Source organism: Protopterus annectens, chromosome 3.part1 (genome assembly GCF_019279795.1).
Source record: "Protopterus annectens isolate FY-2018-M chromosome 3.part1, PAN1.0, whole genome shotgun sequence".
In the NCBI taxonomy this organism is placed as follows: Eukaryota; Metazoa; Chordata; order Ceratodontiformes; family Protopteridae; genus Protopterus; species Protopterus annectens.
In genome coordinates this window covers 1,900,714,660-1,900,733,841 of record NC_056732.1, presented here as the reverse complement: position 1 = coordinate 1,900,733,841, position 19,182 = coordinate 1,900,714,660, and the positions used below count along the sequence as shown (strand labels likewise).

The 19,182-nt window shown below is 39.5% G+C and overlaps 1 pseudogene; it reads left to right on the top strand.

The window, feature by feature from the left end:
• LOC122797952 overlaps positions 1-17,907 on the top strand; it is a 144,421-nt pseudogene extending 126,514 nt beyond the window's left edge.
• Positions 17,908-19,182: the final 1,275 nt, after the last annotated feature.

Sequence of the window (19,182 nt, the reverse complement as noted above, 5' to 3'; positions counted from 1 at the left end):
AGCCTTCTACTTGGTGGTGACATTCACCCCAACCCTGGCCCATCCAATTCTGATATATACACCCCCTCTACCTATAACCTAAACCACAAAACTAAAATTAGTAGACCAACTAACTCTCTCCTGGCCTGTCATCTCAATATTAGGAGCATCAATAACAAGGTGCATGACCTGCATGCACTCCTAGCTGTCCACTCCCCTGAGATTCTCTGTCTATCTGAGACCTGGTTAAAACCTAACACAACTGACAATGAAGTGTTACCACCTGGGTATAACATACACAGGCTGGACCGTGTTTCCAGGAATGGGGGTAGGGTAGCTATACTCTACAAATCTGAGTTGAATGTAACCTTAGATGTTATTCAACCACCTCAAATTAATAACTCTGAAATTCTTGCCACTAAATTGCAACTTAACAAAAGTAAATGCATCAACGTCATCTGTATGTATATTCCCCCTGGCAATAATATAACCACACTCAAAGACAGCCTACACTGGCTATCATGTCATTACCCACAAGACACCCTATTACTTGGAGACTTTAACATAGACTGGGGCACCTGTTCTTCAGATTCCCCTTCTACTCACATTAACCTGCATGCATTTACGCAAATCATAACTACCCCTACCAGGCTAACTGTACACTGCTGGATACCCTCACTGATGACCTAAGTGACCACCTTCTCACTTACATAGTTAAGCAAAAAGCCATCAATCCTCAACAACCCTTACTCAGAAAAGTCAGAAACAAGAAAGACTTTGTCCCTGCCAAATTCCAACAGGAACTTAACTCCTGCAACTGGTCTAGGCTAAAACACCTCCCCTTAGAAGAAGCAGTTGCATATTTCAACAACAAATTTCTTGAAATCCTTGACTTGCATGCACCTGCCCACTCAAAGTGAACAAAGGCAAAAACTGCACCATGGCTGTCAAAAGAATCCAGACTAAAAATTATCAACAGAAACAACATTTGGGCTCTGTGGCGCAACACTAAAAACCCACATAATCATCTTAAATACAGGCAAGCTAGGAATGAAACTAAAAAATCCATTTTACAAGATAAAAAAACAATACTACTGTAATTTACAGAGAGCAAACCAGAACAACCCTCAGAAGTTCTGGGCTGGTCTAAATAATCTTCTTCATCCTGGAAAAATATCTACCCCTATCCCAGCCACTACCAGTAATAAATTACCTGAAGTTGTTTCAGACAGTTTTAACCATTTCTTCACAGAGACAATCCAAGCTCTAGCTAGCCAATTACCTCCCAGCTCCCCTGCCCGATAGGCTCACTCCTCTAAACCTACCCTCATTCAGCTTCCAACCAGTGTCCACATCGCTTATCTGTACCATGATAAAAAAATTAAAACCCACCACCCTCTCTGCTGACCAACTCCCTGCCGAGTACCTTCAAAAATCATCAGAGGCCATTGCTTACCCAGTTTCCATACTAATTAATCGTACCATAGCAGAGGCTATAATTCCCACCATCTGGAAAACATCCTACGTAATCCCAGTACATAAAGGAGGTTCCGCCACTGAATTATCCAATTATAGACCAATAGCTATACTTTCTCCACTAGCTAAGGTTATGGAAAAATGTATACACAAACAACTTATGCACCACCTAATTCAAAACCAACTCATGGCCGATATTCAACATGGCTTCCATCCAAACCACAGCACAACCTCAGCCCTACTAGCATTTACCAATACCATAAATAATAATCGAAACAATAACTGCATATCCTCAGCCCTCTTCTTGGATCTTTCCAAGGCATTCAACATGGTGGATCATCAAATGTTGATTCACACCCTGCAATCATTCTGTCTAAATTCTAAGGCTCAATGGTTTAAATCCTACCTCAATGGAAGGCAGCAAGCTGTTCTCTGGCAGAACAACCTCTCTAACCTATTACCTAACACCCTTGGAGTACTGCAAGACTCCATATTAGGGCCCCTACTGTTTTCCTTCTTTATCAACGACTTATATACAGTCATCCCTAATGTCAGCTGTATCCAATACGCTGATGACTCCACCCTGATTTGCTCAGCTGCATCTCCCTCAGACTTGAGGTCAGCAACTCAGTCCACCTTTAATACTATAGAAAACTGGCTCTCCAACCATCGATTATTGCTAAATCCCAAAAGAAATAAAATGCTGTTATTCTCACCAACACAAAGGGCAGCTGCTTTTACCTTCACCATAAATGCAAAAGATGGCACAATAATCACTCCCGACCCCTCCACTAAACTATTGGGAGTCATTATTGATAATAATCTAAAATTTGACCTTCATGTCAACCAAACAATCAAGACCATAAATAAAAAACTTGGGTCACTGTATAGAATAAAAGCCTTTCTAACCCCTTCAACTAAGATTGCCATAGCTCGTTCTCACCAAATATATGGGGTCTATATCAGTTGAGCGAAAACCCTATTATGTGACTACGAATACGTCGAACCACATTGCGTGAAGTATGTAAACCTCGAATGTCCAAAACCGAGAATTCCAAAATGTTGATTTGTTTTGGTTGGCCCATCTGCGGTATAGGTCCATATGGTAAGTGTGGGATAGATATGACTTTAGGGTTAGGATTTGGGTTAAGGTAAGTGCATAGATAGGTAATGTATGTAAGATTTAGTGTAGTGTTAGATGTAGGGTTTTTTTAAGTGTATGTATATGTGTTATTTTGTTTGGGTGTATGTCTGTAGGGGACGTGTGCGGTAGTTACGGACCTTAGGGTTAGGGAGGGGTTAAAGATAGTGCATAGATAGTTGTGTATGTGGGGTTTAGTGTAGTGTTGGAAGTAGGGTTTTGTTAAATGTATGAATGTGGATTAGTTATTTTGTTTGGGTGTATGTCTATAGGGTTTGGTTAGTGCATGTATACGATTTATTTATTTTGATTGGGTAGGTACTAAGTAGCGGGTGGTGGGGTTGGCCGACTATGATAGTTTGATATTTTATTTTTCGCGGTTTAGTGTGTTCGGGATTTTTGCAGTTCGAGGTATAGGGGTCGATGTTTAGGTATTCATGTAAAGGGGTTTTCTCTCAACTGATATAGACCCTAATATATACTTCCCCCCTTCTCTCTAATCTAAGCAAGACTGTACTCAATAGACTATCAACCTGTTGCAATCACATTGCCAGGTTTGCCACTGGCCTACCCTTTAGAACACACCACTGCATCAACCTTAAACAGCTTGGGTGGCTTGAACTTCCCAGTCTAATCCAATATAACCTACTGATTATGGCTAACAAAATCCTTTATAATCCAGATAATACACCTGCTCTTAAAAATATTATCACCCCCTATAACAATCTAAGACTGCTTCGATCCTCAGATAGATTACTTGTTCAAACAACCAAAATTAACAATGTAGCCGGTTACTCAATCTTTGCAAACTCTGCAGGTAGAGCTTGGAACCTACTTCTGGCCGACATTACTTTGCTCTCCTCCCCATGCCAATTTAAAACTAAACTCAAACAACACTTAGCACTAAACTGGCCTTGCCACTGTAACAAGCCTGGCTAACTCTCATCAAGAATGTGAATACAACTAATCTAATTACTGTATAATTTTTCCCCTGACTGTTACCAGGGGAAAAAATCTAATTACTTTATAATTTTTTCCCCTGACAGTTACCAGGGGTAACTCACACTTGTGAAATTGTATATTCATGCCTGCTTAAGTATTCTTTGTAGATACCATATCTGTAACATTCTTTCTATATTATCTGTAATATGCTGTCGTCGTTTTTAATGTATCTGTTTACCTTGGAGCTTTTCTCCCCGGGCCTTCGCTGAAAATGGACATGAATCCTGTCGGACTATCCCGGTCAGCAAATGTAAAATAAAATAAATTAAAAAAAAAATATATATATATATATATATATATATATATATATATATATATATATATATACATGCACACACACACACACACACACACACACATATATATATATATATATATATATATATATATATATATATATATATATATATATATCGAGAGAGAGAGAGAGAGAGAGAGAGAGAGAGCAGTTTGTAAAGACAACCACAAGGCCTTCTATAGTTATGTAAAGAATCTCCATGGCAATACCCAGATTTTTTTCTGAGCTACTGCACAATGGTGCCTCCTATACCGAGCCAACAGATATTGCCAATATACTGGCGACAGATTCAGTGCCAACTTTACCCCTCTCTCTCCACCAAAGGACCAATCACAATACCAGTAGATTGCCAGGCACCCAATATTACTGCTGCACAGGTTAAAACAGCACTGTCCAAGGCAAGAATACAGCTTCCATGGGACCTGACAATATCCCTGGCTGTGTTCTACATGAACTACAGAGTGAACTGGCACCTAACCTATGTGCCCTGTTCAATCACAGCCTCACATCAGGCTTTGTCCCTACCAAATGGTGCACTGCTACAGTCATCCCTCTCCACAAAGGAGGAGTGTCTACAGCCCCTGGGAACTATCGCCTCATTAGCCTGAAGAGCCTGATATGTAAAGCTATGGAACACATCATCATGGACCTAATAAACAAGGATATAGAGAATCTCCAAACTCTGTATCACACACAGTTTGGGTTTGTGAAGGGTAGATCATGCCTGCTCAACTTGGTCGACTTCTTTGAGTCAGTCACCAGAACTGTGGATGAAGATAAGGTGGTTCATACAGCTTACCTTGATCTGGCCAAGGCATTCAATACCATTCCCCATTTGGGAATCATAGAAAAACTCACTAAGTTAGGCATGAATCCCTATATCACTAGGTGGGTTGCAAACTGGTCAGAGATAGAACCCACAGAGTAAAAGTAGCAGACTCCAAGTCAGACTGCCAAACAGTCACAAGTGGAGTCCCACAGGGTACGGTCCTGGCTCCTCTTCTGTTTGGTATCTACTTCTCTGAAGTCCAGGCCAACACAAAAGGTCTCTGGCTGACAAAGTTCACAGACGATTGTAAGTTGGGAGCTATTATTAACTCCCCAAGTGATGCTGACATCCTACAGAAAGGCCTCACTGACACCAATGACTGGTGTCAGAGCCATGGCCTTAAGCTCAGTGCCAAAAAATGTGTCGTCAACCCCTTTGGGAAAAACCCGGTTCCCATGAATTACCACATTGATGGTAGTCCACTGAACAAGAACACAGAAGGTGTTATAAGAAATCTGGGAAAACAGGTTGGCAGCAGCCTCTCTTTTGACCACCACATTGCCACTGTGGTCAGAAAGTCCTTCTGTGTGGCACATCTCATTACTAAGGGCTTTGCATCCAAGAAGAAAGAGGTCATTGTCTCCCTTTACTCTTCCCTCATTAGACCAATCATCAAATACAATGTCCCATTTGGCATGTACCTCACTAGACACCTGCAACAACTGTTGTACAAAAGTACCTCATAAAAAGAATCCTAGGCCTTAAACACTTGTCCTATATAGATGGACTCAAAAAATTCCAGCTATTCTCTGTCTCATGTTGCCTACTTAGAGGCAATCTCTGCTTGACATACAAAGCCATGTCTGATCTCGCTCTGTTAGAAATGCTACATCTAAAGAAATCCCAATCCCAGTGTTCCACATGCTCCAATGACCTCAACCTCATTACCACAATCAACAGAACATGCTAGAGGGACAGGTTCATAACCCAGAGACTGCCCTTGCTATGGGATAGACTTTACATACATGTCAAACAGAGCACCTCACTGCCCCTTTTCAAGCAAAATCTTGATGAGTGGATGGAAAATAGAAATTCACCCCGCGGATCACTCCAGTGGCTCTACTCAACAGAGACACTGGGAACTAAGGTCGGGTGGCACGATCTCATTCTAATCCTATGGGCTAGGTTTGTAAAAGCTCCAGGGCCATTAGCCTAGTACACACCTATGAACCTATGAACATATATATATATATATATATATATATATATATATATGTATACACACACACACACACACACACACACACACACACACACACACACACACACCTATGAACACACACACACACACACACACACACACACACACACACACACACACACACATATATATATATATATATATATATCTATAGATACACACCTATGAACCTATATATATATACACACACACACACACACACACACACACACACACACACACACACACACACACACACACACACACACACACACACACACATACACACACACACTCACACACTGTGCTGCGTGATATGTTTGAAAAAACATCAGCCACATCCACAGCTCAGATGGCTTAGTGGTAAATTGCTGTTGCTATGGTGTGCAGGGTCCTGGGTTCAAGACTTGCAAGGGTTGATTATTTTGTTGCTGGGCAGAACACGAGCTGTTGGATACAGAGTGATTAAGGCACTTTTAAGCAGTTGTAAGCGGGTTTGCATGGGTTTGTGCGGCGGTAAGCAATGCTAACTTTCAGTTAACTATGCTTACAGTTAGCGTTAAAAGTGCTTAATCTGTATAGGCGTTGCTTAACACTGTGCAAAAAGGCTTAGTCCCGCTTACTCCTGCTTACCCCTATGCTAATTTCCTTAAAAGAAAAGAAAAGAAAAAGGGGATGATAGGAAAGTGGTGAAAAAGGGGGCACAAATAGGGAAAGACAATAGAGAAAGCAGCTAGGGATGTGCAGGACGGGTGTAGGGAAGGTTCACAGCTGTCCATTTCTTCTACAGCAATAGCTGTGCATATATACTGAGTTTGGAGATATATTTGGACAGTCAAACCCCTGAGAGAGGGGTGAGGACAACAATAATGTGTTGTGAAGCCAATTAGACCAGATTGCATGTGTCATAATGGACAGCTATGTATGGGGCAGCATTGTGTTTGGGGAACAGATTGCCCTTTTTTTTAAGGTGAAAGTGGGATTTTGGGGAAGGATAGTAGATATATTTGGGGAGATAGGTTGGGTAGGAAGACAGACAAGACAGCATACAGGGGGCAGTATATATTTTGGGAGATAGGTTGGGTAGGAAGACAGACAAGACAGCATACAGGGGTGGTATATAACACATGTGGAGGGTAAACACCTTGGATGGGGAGGGGTGTTTGGTAATCAGAAGCCCATGAGCCCCCAAGCTGGTGTAGAAGACCTCCAAATTCCTTGTGGAGCTCACTACGCACCAGACCCCGGACCTGGCTTTGAGTGACAGGATCCTGTCTGCACCCATGCCCAGGGGGGGCAAGCGCCATCCTCTGAGGTTGTTCCACCCAAAGGTGGTGCAGGACCAGCAGATGAGGAGGTTCCAGGGTGGGTCCCAGATGTGCTGGAGCCTGGTACCACAGCTAGATGAGGCGAGAGAGGTGGATCTACAGGGATCAGCCTTCCTTGACGTACTATTGTGTTAGAGTTTTAGAACATATGTTGATTAGTAATGGGTAACAAATTTCAGGATTAGTTATATCAGCATGCATGAGTTTTCCCATTAACCCAATATAACACATTTGGAACATTTGCATATCAAACAGAGCACATGCATATATGGAACCACAGTGGACATTACACCAGCTTGCAGGTTACAGTGATACCAACAGGCCACCAATGATGGTATTTGAACAGGGAACATTAATTGGAATAAATTTCAATGTTTTTAGAAGAACAGGACACATGTCCCAACAGTAGGTTTGGTGGAAAACATACCCATTCATTTATGTGTTTAGATTATTGGTAAAGATAAGGTGGGGGAGAAAGAGAGATGTCAGTTAACAGATGTAGATTCTTGCAGTGGTCACAGCTTTAATGATCATTGCTCTACTCATTACTCTGCAGGTATTATTACAACTATAGCCTTGGGTTGGGCAGTGGTATGTTTGTACACAGTATAATTACAGCCTTCTTATAGCTACTTTGAACTTTCTCTTACCTGCTAGACCTGTGGAGGGAATGTTTGTTAATACAAGACTGTTTCTACCCATATTCCCATAGTCAGGGTTACATATGTGCACTCATAGTGTGTGTGTGTGTGTGTGTGTGTGTGTGTGTGTGTGTGTGTGTGTGTGTGTGTGTGTGTGTGTGTGTGGGTGTGGGTGTGTGTGTGTGTGTGTGTGTGTGTGTGTGTGTGTGTGTGTGTGTGTGTGTGTGTGTGTGTGTGAGTGTGTGCTACTGACACACTCTGCCTTGATTTCTGTCAGTCACCCTGGTTGTTGCTAGCAGGGACCTGTAGCTGTGACAGCATGACGCTTTTAAATATTTCTTGTGGGAGACCACTTGGTGTATTTACTTATCTTGTTGTCATTTGCAGCCTTGGGGTTGGAGCATGGGTGTTGGACACAGTATAACTACAGCCTGCTTATAGCTACTTTATACCTTATCTTAACTGGGAGACCTGTGGAGGAATGTTTCTTAATACTACCTGACTGTTTCTACAAATTTTCACAAAATCCTAGTTGAAATTATGCATACAGCTTGCTACCACTCCCAGGATTCGAACCATGGGTGTGTCTGCTAAAAAATATGACAAGTGTGTGTTTCATTACAGGGAGCTATTATGAAACTGCTTTCTCTTTCTTGAATGATTTATTTTGCATTCTCTCTTTGTTGTGCAATCTAACCTTGTATTTACAACATTACCTACCTGTTCACATAGCACAATGTAGAAAACAGTGGTTAACACAACATTACTATTCATGTATCAGATCTTGGTGCGTGACATTTGTAATATCAGGTAATCTTGTGTATTATAAAGGAACTAACTTTGTCAGATGGGACTTGATTGCTTAATGCTTTCAGAGCTATAATTGCTATGCATAACCTGTACACATTTCAAATTATACCATACCAGAGTAAACACAACCACTCCAGGGTTTAGATTTTTATTCACAGGCAATTACATTTTATTAATATATGGCCTATATGAGACTATTACTGTAATATTGTCTGCTTTATTCAGTTTAAACCATATCCAGTTTTAATAATGCCAGGTAACATTCTACTCCTTTATATTTATTTGGTATGTATAGTACAAGCTGGATTGTTACTCACCAGCCTTGGGACACAGCCTTTGCAACCTACTGGCATGGGCTTCCTGCTTCGCAACCCGCACAGCTGGAGCTGTAATGAAGATAGAGAAACATTTATGCATACCTATCCATTACATACATAGGCTGGACTTTGGTAAACAGTTATTGCTATGAATACTTACACACTGCTGGGACATCACCCCTCTGTCTTGCTTCTTGGACCCACTGTTCCAAGAACTCTCTCGTCCTCTGCTTCAAGTCGGCATAGTGGTGCAGGGCTTGCTCACCAGTCCGAGGGATACCGGTGACACTGGTGAGATTATGGGTGAGACTTTCCCAGGCTTCCGCTTTGTATTAGGAGCCCTGGTACTAGTCCTGCAGCAGTCTCAGATCATGTTTTTTTACAAGGAGTTCTACCATGACCTTGGACTCCTGTATGCTCCAGCGCTGCACCTGAAAGTGCATGCCCTATCTAATACCTGCTGTACTGCCTACAGTGGGGAGATACAACCAGTTATCAGCTGTATTCCCACCTGCAAGGTTTAAATATGGCCAATTTCCCTCCTTTTGCTGTGATTGGATGGTTTTGAATATGCTGAGCTAAGCTAAGCTACGGGCAAACCTGCTTAGCTAAGGTTGGCAGTGCTTAAAGGGGCAGGTTCAGCACTGCTTACCAATGGGCAAATCCACTTAGCTGGGCTACTCATTGCTTAGCATTCATATCTACACAATGCTTACACCTTGTCAGCATAGCTGTGCAATGCTTAACATTGCTTATGTTTTATTTTATTGGACTAACACCTGTATGGGATTGATTCATCATTCATTATATATCATAAATTTGTTTACCTTCCCTGACCTCCCCCAATGTGCTTTCATTACATTTATTCTTGTATAACTACACTGTATGGGGCATTTGTGTTTATATGGGGGTTTCACTACATTATTACACTGACACCTCACATCTGGGCCTAATACACTACTCTGGTTGAGAAATATAAGTTACTTCCTACATAAATATACAAATAAATTTAAATTGTAATGATTACACATACAAAACGGAAATGGCTTTGGTGAGGCTTGAACTGTGAATGACTACATTTAAGTGTACATGTAAGGTGTACACTCCAACCACTACACTATTGTACTACAGCTTATGTTGGAAGTCTATTGCTATTTAACTTATCGTGCCGTTTCAGCTGGGCTAAGCATAGCTAAGCAACAGGCAGACCCATGCAGCTACGCTTAAAGTTTATTGCAGATGTGAAAAAAAAGTATTTGCTGCATTTTTTACTTCATACCCTTCAGAATATCTATGCTAATGCTAAACCTGTTATTCTATCAACTTTCTAAGTTTTTAGTGGCAATTGTCCCTTATGGTGTTGTCCAGATTTCTTACTCTGATAGGTTGAGAGGTGTAACGAGCGAGCTCGCTCTATTTAAATTGCCGTATGGCAATTCTGGTGTGCAGGGGGCATGTGGTTTGTGAGAGCACTGCTCTCAGACACACCCTCTGCACTCGTACACAGAACTGTGCCTGTATTACAGCATGGCAGCATGCCTTCATGAATATGCATGGTGTGCTGTCGTGCTGCACAGGAACGGTCCCTTCCATGCAAGAATAAGCTATTCTTACATGGAAGTTTACTGAATCCAGGGGATTGTGTTATCTATTATACTGGAAAACTTACACTGAATCCAGTAAACATGACAAACATTGTCATATGTAGCATTTATTCATTCTTTGGACTGCAGTACCCATTATCAACCAACCTGATACAATACTGGTAGTCAAGTGGTCTTTACCTACTTGTTTATTGCTGATCAACAGAATGAGAACTGGCTGAATAATATTTTTGAGGACAGAACCCCCAACACCAGTATAATAGGGTGGTGGGGTTTTGTCTGTTCCATGTAATCACTTCTGAGATACTGGCATCTCAGAAGTATAGAAAGCTCACTGCTTTGGTAGTCTCAGAGATGTTGACTCCACACACACACACACACACACACACACACACACACACACACACACACACACAGATGTGCACATATAAACACACACACACACACACGCACACACACACAAACACACACACACACACACACACACACACACACACACACATTTAGCATCAAAGTCCAGATCTTTAGTGAATGAATTAAAAAGACTGTTTTCCCTTACTTAAAAAAACGACTATCAAACAATATGCTATAATGAGCAATGTATAGATGGTTACAGTAAACAAATTTCTTTGTCCTTTTTCTGTACTTTGGTGAAATCTGTGACCACTCAGATAAAGTCCTAAACTCACTTCACTCACCAATTTGCCACTTTAAGGACTAACAAGTTTGTGTATAAGTGAAAGAAAAAAAAAAACAGCAGCTCTGTAGATGTTTATTTAGTTATTAAAATAAGTGAATAATTTTAGGCAAACATTTGAGCTACTCCACTCTTTAATCAGTATGAGGGGAAGAGAGAGAGAGTGACAGCTAGAAAGCTTTGCTTTACACCTTTGTTTGTTCTTATAGTACAACTTCAATGTTTAGAACAATTCAGATTTTTGTAATGCATATGTAAAATGACTATAGGGTTACAAATTTTTGTTTTATTCTATTTCTTAATCTGGCACCTGTTAGCCATTAGCCAATATTTTGCTTTCTGTCCTATATACGAACATGTAAGCATTATCCCTTATTTCAGAGATTCTCTGCTCTCACTTGTAGGATACAGACTCTAGTCTTTTTTCTGTGGAGCTTATATGTTCATATGCCTGTGTGGGATTCCCCCAAAAGATATGCCACAATTCAATGTCCACTCTAAACTAACCTTAGGTGTCAGTTGTATGGCTCTGTTGCTGTACAAACAAATAATAATAAATCCCTTGTCTTAAAGCGATTAAATCAGTTAACAAATTAAGTCTTACTGATTAATATTATTCACAATGGAGGTTGGGGGTTGTCAGAATGGTTAACATGTTTGTCTTGCAGACATCAAAGTCCTGATTCCAAAAGACTTGCTCTCAGTGTAAGTGAGAGCAGGCCAAGAACAGGTGTTTTGGAATCTGGTCCCTGTAGTAAGGCTGTTTATAGATAAGCCTTACACTGAAGTAAATGACTTACACTGAGACCAGGTCTTTCAGAATCAGGGCAGACTTACACTGAGAGCGACTCTTGAAATATGTTCTAAGTATAGGGTTTCATTCTCACCTTTGGGAAGGAAGGCTAGGCTTAAAAAGACTCCTTAGGATTTTTAGATTAGTAATCACCTATGAACAATATCAACTACTTTGATACATTCATTGATAATCATTGTATGAAGATGTTGTTTCTTTTTGCCTTGTTGTGTTGCTTCTTGAAATCAGTCAAGTATAGGTTACTCACTGGCATATATCGAATATGTGTTTCTCCAGCATACCAGTGGTTTAACATGTTATACTAGCAAAAAGTAGAATAACTTAACCAAGAAAAAAAAAAGTGACAGCTAGTTTATCTAAACAGATATTTCTTCCATTAACAGATACCAGCTTGGGATTATTTATATTGCTTGCTAGCAATTTAATGGAAATTAGATGGAAAGCAAGGTAATATATTGCTGTTAAAAAATCTGTATTGTTTTTGTTTAAAAACTGTATAGAAAATTACAGACAACAGACCAGACTGTTCTTTTCACACTGTCACAGTTAGTCACATATTGTGAAAGAAAAATATTGCAGTTAAATTCATATTTATACACAGTATGCTGTATTAATGAATTCATATTTATATTTATTTATTTAAGTTAATGAATCTCTGTCTGTGTCAGTGTTTTTGTAAAATATCAGTAACAAAGACTATAACAGGTTTTTACACAAGAAATGGTCACTTTAATTTGATAAAATCACCAGAGACTTGGTGTTTTCACCTTATACAATCCAGGCATCCTCAAAGTCAAATAAAAAAAATCACAACAGTCACATAAATAGGAAATACAGACTGACATTATTTCCTGTAACATCATGCATTCATGAATAATATACTAATTTATAAAAAGCATCTGTATAGTTAAAATTACTGCAATTACAGAATAAAATAGTAAGTAGTAAAATCAAGTACATGTTGTTAAATATTGTGTAAAAATATTTTTTATAAAATATTTTATTTAAAAGCTGTTTGCATATACTCAGGCTTATAGAAGCCTGTATTTAAACCTGTTTTGCTCTTTTTTTCAGGATACTTGAGATGGAAAGTATGTCATTAATACCAGGTTTTACCCTGGCGTTAAGGCTTAATTGCCATTCTGTTTCATTGATCTGTAGATCAAGGTCAATGTCACCCCCTCTTGTAGTGGCCAAAACTCTATCAATAACAAAAATAGGAACTTTTTGAAATTTGTACACTCTGTACTGTGTGTGTAAAGGGCACTGGTACACTTTGCATTTCTAATATCCCTGTTGTGTTCTATAATTCTGTCATGAAATTTCCTGGTGGTCTTGCCTATATAGAATGCAGGGCAGGAAATACAGGTGGCAATATAAACAACATTTTTAGAGTTACAATTACAGTGCCCTGGGCACTGTAAGTTCCTACCATAAGAGTCAATATGGACATAGGGTCCCTCATTAATAAACAGAACAGAAGCCACATTTGTGCATCCTAGAGACATAATAATTCTTTTTAGTATCCATATCCCTCTCCAAAATTTCTTTAATGTTTTTGCCTCTACTGAAAACAATCTTAGGCTCTGACCCTAATTTGTTTTTCAGGTCATCGTCTAATAAGGCTCCCCAAATTTTCTTCATGCTCCCCATTAAATGTGAGGCATCTTGATTAAATGGTAAAATCATGACATAATTTTTGGAGCCTTCATCATAATTTCCATTAATACTATTGTGACCCCTTCTTAGGATGGGTATTAACCTGGTTGCACGGTTCCTTATTACCACTTTCTTAGTTGACAGTAAAAGTTTAATAGGGTACCCCCTATCCTTGCACATCCCTATCAACTTAAACAATTCTTCAGAAAATTTCTTGTCATCACTGATCAACCTGGACAGCCTGACCATCATCTGTCCCTTGACTATGCTCATACACTGGTGTTCAGGATGACAGCTGTCAAAATGCAAACATTTATTAGTGTAGATCTGTTTCCTAAATATATTGGATGATAGATCTCTTGTACAGTTATCTTTTGTAAGAAGAATATCTAAATAGTCAATTTCATTTTGGTGTACCCTACAGGTAAACTTTAGGGATTGAGTGGTGTTGTTGATGTAATTCAAAAATTCTGTCACTTTAGTAGTTGTTCCTCTCCAAACTAATAGTCTATCATCCAAAATCTAGAATACACTTGTATCTTGAATGTAAAGGGGGAAGAAAATATGTGCCTCTTTTTCCACTCAGCCAAGAACAGGTTAGCATAAATCGGGGCACATTTCTCCCCCATGGCCACACCTGATTTTTGCCGGAAAAATTCACCTTCAAATACCAAGCACCACTTCTAACAGGTCAACCAAAAGATTTACTCAAGTTTGGTTCAAATGTCCACTTTGTGATAAACATTCTGAAAAATATTCTAAGCCAATGTCATGGGGGATCGCAGTAAATAAGTTGACCACGTCGTTTGCCACCAGCAAGTCATGCTTATCCAGCTTAGCTGTTTTTAATTGTTCTAAGCAATGCCAGGAATTTCTTAAGATATAAGCAAAATCATTGGCCACTTGCTTAGAAAAATAATCCAGAAATGCGGCCAATGGTTCAGTTTTTGAACCTTGAGTGGCAATGATGGGTCTAAAAGGGGGGTTATTGATATTTTTATGAATTTTAGGTATTCTGAAGATTATCGGAATTCTTGGTGTGTCTACTTACAAAAAATAAAACTCATCCACTGTTAAGGTGCCCTGGCTTAGAGCATCTAATAAAAAGATGTTAATCTTAGCATATGCTCTATTACGTTCACTAAAAGAAACTGTCTCAAGTGTCTTCCTCATTAAGTAAAGAGTACATTCTGCACACGTAATCAATCTGCCTCATGATGACCACCCCGCCACCCTTATCAGGCTTCATCACTCGGTATGCTTTGTTATCAGATAACTCTCTAAGTGCTAACCTTTCTTCTTTGGATAAGTTGTCAGAACTGGCACAACTTGCTTTTACAATTTGTCTAAAATCATTTTCCACACATATTTCAAACAAATTCACTAAGGGGTTACAGGGAGGCAAAAATGTACTTTTTTTCAGTATAAATGGTTCTGTCCTACATTTTTGATTCGTATTTAGAAAAAACAACCTCAGGTTAAGTTGTCTGGTGTAAAGCCTCAAGTTAATCAATAGTCTAGCAATATCAGACTTGAAACTCGGAACAAAACAACACCTTTTTGCAACAGGAAAATGTGTTCATTTTTCAAAGAAAAATCACTGAGGTTATGTATAGTTCCTGTCCTGAAATTCACAACTGATGTTGTGAATCACTGTTAACCAAGGCATTATTGATGTTAACATTTAGTACTGTCATGTCAGCATTATGCACTTCAGACACTCTGGCATTAAAATTCAAAACATTCAGTTCTTCAAATGTCACCACAAAATCTAGTACATATGCCTCTCTCCATGTCTGGTTCCCCTCCCCCAGTTCTTCTCCCTCACAGAATGACCCCTGGGTGCTCCTTGAAAGGAGCGACCAGGTGGAGCTTGATTTTGTTGTTGATTGATCAAGCGTTCTGAGCACCTTAATGGGCATGGTTGCTCGAAAAATGTTCATCATAATCACCTTCATTCACATTTTTTTGGTAGTGTTGGTTGTTAAATTTATTACTGTTGTTACTGTTATTACTAGTAGCACTATTCATAAAGAAATGATTGTGTGTGACGGGAGGTCAGCATGCACTCTTTTATGTACATAATCAGCTTTGTCCCTATCTAATTTATTCTGTTTACATTTACAATTAGTATCAGAAAAGTTTTTTTATGTCAGCAAATATTCTATTGTATCTGGCAGACATCTGTTCAAACAAAAGATCATTAACAATACTTTAATTAAGCAATTTTATGTCACCTTCAAGCTTCAAGACCTTGCGCTTATTGTCCTTGATAATAATGTTCATCACCTCGAGTCCAGTCTTGTCAAACAGTTCCAGTAGCCCCTGGTGCATCAAGGAACCCTTTTCCGTACCCACTGGAAACTTCCATGTTTGGATGCCCTTTGAAACTTGTTTTAATTTCATAGATTGTACCAGAAAATCATTGTCTAACTGCAAAGATTTAAATTTCTTTGCTAAACGTTCCAAAGTGGTAATTTGAGTGGTAAGAGATCCAAAATAATTCCCCTGTCATTCACAATGCAAAGTATAATCCAGTAATGGAGTCTGGAACAAACCATTCAAGCCATTGATAGCAGGGGGTGAAGAATTAGCAGGGTTCCTATTATGGGATCGAAAATCCCTTTAGGCGAATAAGAAGACGTCGAACCATATTGTGCGAAGTACGTAAACCCCGAACGGTCAAAACCGTGAATTTTGAAATGTTGATTTGTTTTGGTTGTCCTGTCTGCGGTACAGCTCCGTAAGGTAAGTGCGCAATAGATAGTACTTTAGTGTTAGGATTTGGGTTAAGGTAAGTGCATAGATAGGTACTGTATGTAAGAGTTAGTGTAGTGTTAGGTGTAGGGGTTTTTTAAATGTATGTATGTGTATTATTTATTATGTTTAGGTGTATGTCTGTAGGGGATGTTTGCAGTAGTTACGGACCTTAGGGTTAGGGAGGGGTTAAGTAAACTGCATAGATAGTTGTGTTTGTGGGGTTTAGTGTAATGTTGGAGGTAGGGTTTTGGTGCTTTAGTTTAGGGTAGACGTAAGGTTTGGTTAGTGTATGTATTTGGTTTATTTATTTTGTTTGGGCAGGTAGTATGTAGCGGGTGGTAGGGTTGGCCGACTATGACAGTTCGATATTTTTTTTGCGGTTTAGTGCGTTCGGGATTTTCGCGGTTCGCGGTATAGGAGTCAATGTTTTGGTATTCGGGCATAAGGTTTTTCGCTTTGCTAATATAGACCCGAATTAGCATTGTTGCCATCAGTTCTTATAGAGTTTAGAGAGTTAGGCAAATGTAGAGAGTCCTGCATTTTTACAGTAAACTTTCTCCTCTTTTTGTGTCCTGTTGTTCATAAATATGCAGACCACTAGAACGGCAGCTTCAAGACAGCTGCATTAAGGGAAAGTAGCAGTAGTTACTGGTGCTACTTACGGGATTGGGCTAGCTATTGTGTGACGCTTGGCACAAGAAGGTGCCCAAGTTGTAATAAGCAGTTGAACACAGGAACTTGTTGATACAGCACTGGCACAGCTGAAGTCTGAAGGTCTTAATGTTTCAGGAATTGTCTGCCATGTGGCAAATGGAGATCACCTAGAAAGGCTAGTCAAGGTGACTGTCAAAAAGTATGGTGGGACTGATATTTTTGTGTCTAATGCAGCAACAAACTCCTTTGTAGGCAATATGCTGGATTGCAGCAAGGAAACTTGGAACAAGATACTTGATGTAAATCTGACAGCAGTCTTCTCTTAATAAAACTTATTGTTCCTCATATGGAGAAACGAGGTGGTAATTCCATTGTGTTAATATCTTCTATTGCTGGTTACAATCCCACACTGGGTGTTGGTCCATATTGTGTAAGCAAGACTGCCCTTCCAGGACTGACCAAGGCCCTGGCTTCTGAGTTTGGTCACATGAATATTCGTGTGAACTGTGTTGCACCTGGACTCATTAAGACCAGATTCAGTACATATCTGTGGCAAAATCCAGATCTGATGAAAGAGGTAAATGAAAAATTGCCTTTGAAGAGGTCTGGGAACCCGGAAGTGTGTGCCGGTGCAGTGTCGTTCATTTGCTCGTCTAATGCTTCCTATATCACTGGGGAGACTCTCATTGTGAGTGGTGGAGGCCAAGCCAGACACTAAGAAGATTTGTTTTTTGAAGGGAGAAGATGGAGCTTCTGAAAGCTTTGATAATGGGGGCACTTGCTTTCAATATGTGCAGCTGGAAGGATTTACTTTTTTGCTTATTCTCTTTTTGTAAAGGCACAAATTGTATGCTTATATCTGAAGATTAGAATTTCTTAGCTTTAAAGTGCGCATAAAGATGTACTGGTATCATTGCATTGGTTCTCACACAGTGAGTTAAACATCCTTTCTTGGTTGATATAAAATGTTTTTCTGTAACATTGCATCAAGAAAGGTAATCAGAAGAAAATTCATATGTGGAGGAAGGTTGGCATAATGGTTAAGGTTTTACCTTACAGACACAAAGTGAAGGGTTTGATACTCACATGGTGCAATTGGCTATGCTTAAAATGGCCCACAAGGACAGTTAGCCTAGTACTAATCTATGAATTTATGAGCTCAGTACTGAAGTATGCAAAGTAAATAGTTCTTCCCACGACAATGTCAGAGTCTGTTCAGGCATACCTCTCTATTTTAATTTATTTAAACCAGAGGCTAGTTCACAAACTATAGTAGTGAGTTCATCCACCTTAGTTTCAAGTGAAATGGGCCGCTCCAACAGAGTATTACCTTCTGTGTGTTGCATTACTGTAACTACTGAAAGGGACATAACAGATGGCAATTGGTACCATATATACCTCTCAAATGTGTTCTGTTCCTCGTAAAATTTGTGGTATTCTGGCAAATCAGTGGGATGACCTGAGGAATGAAATCACTAAATATTGACATACATTTGAGTTTCAGACTTCATAACATTTAGGAAAATGCATTTTAACACAAACCTTGTTATTCTAGCTACTTTTTAAGTTTATAAGAACAATACTTAAAATCTGCCCCTATTTTTGGGCCTTTGCCCCCCCCTCCCCCCCATTCTGTCAGGCTTTGTACAGATTCCTTGGGCTAAGAGATTGAGAGGTATGATTGGTATGGCTGAAAATACATGCATATTTTTTGATTACTAGAGTTGCCAAAGATTTATGGGGTTAGTGTTCCCCTTAATCACTGTTTAGATAACAGCAAATGTTTTAAACTTGTTTGCCCCCCCCAAAAGAATGAAGCATTACCATGTCATTTTACAACGAAATACAGACATTTTTGGAAGTGTTTTCTTTCCAATTTCACAAATAAAAGAGAATGAAAATATGTTTTTTTTTCCAAAAAACAAGGTGTTTTCCTTGTTCCCATTATGTTGCAACCTTGGTGGTAATTATATAACTAAAAGGGAAGGGTGGT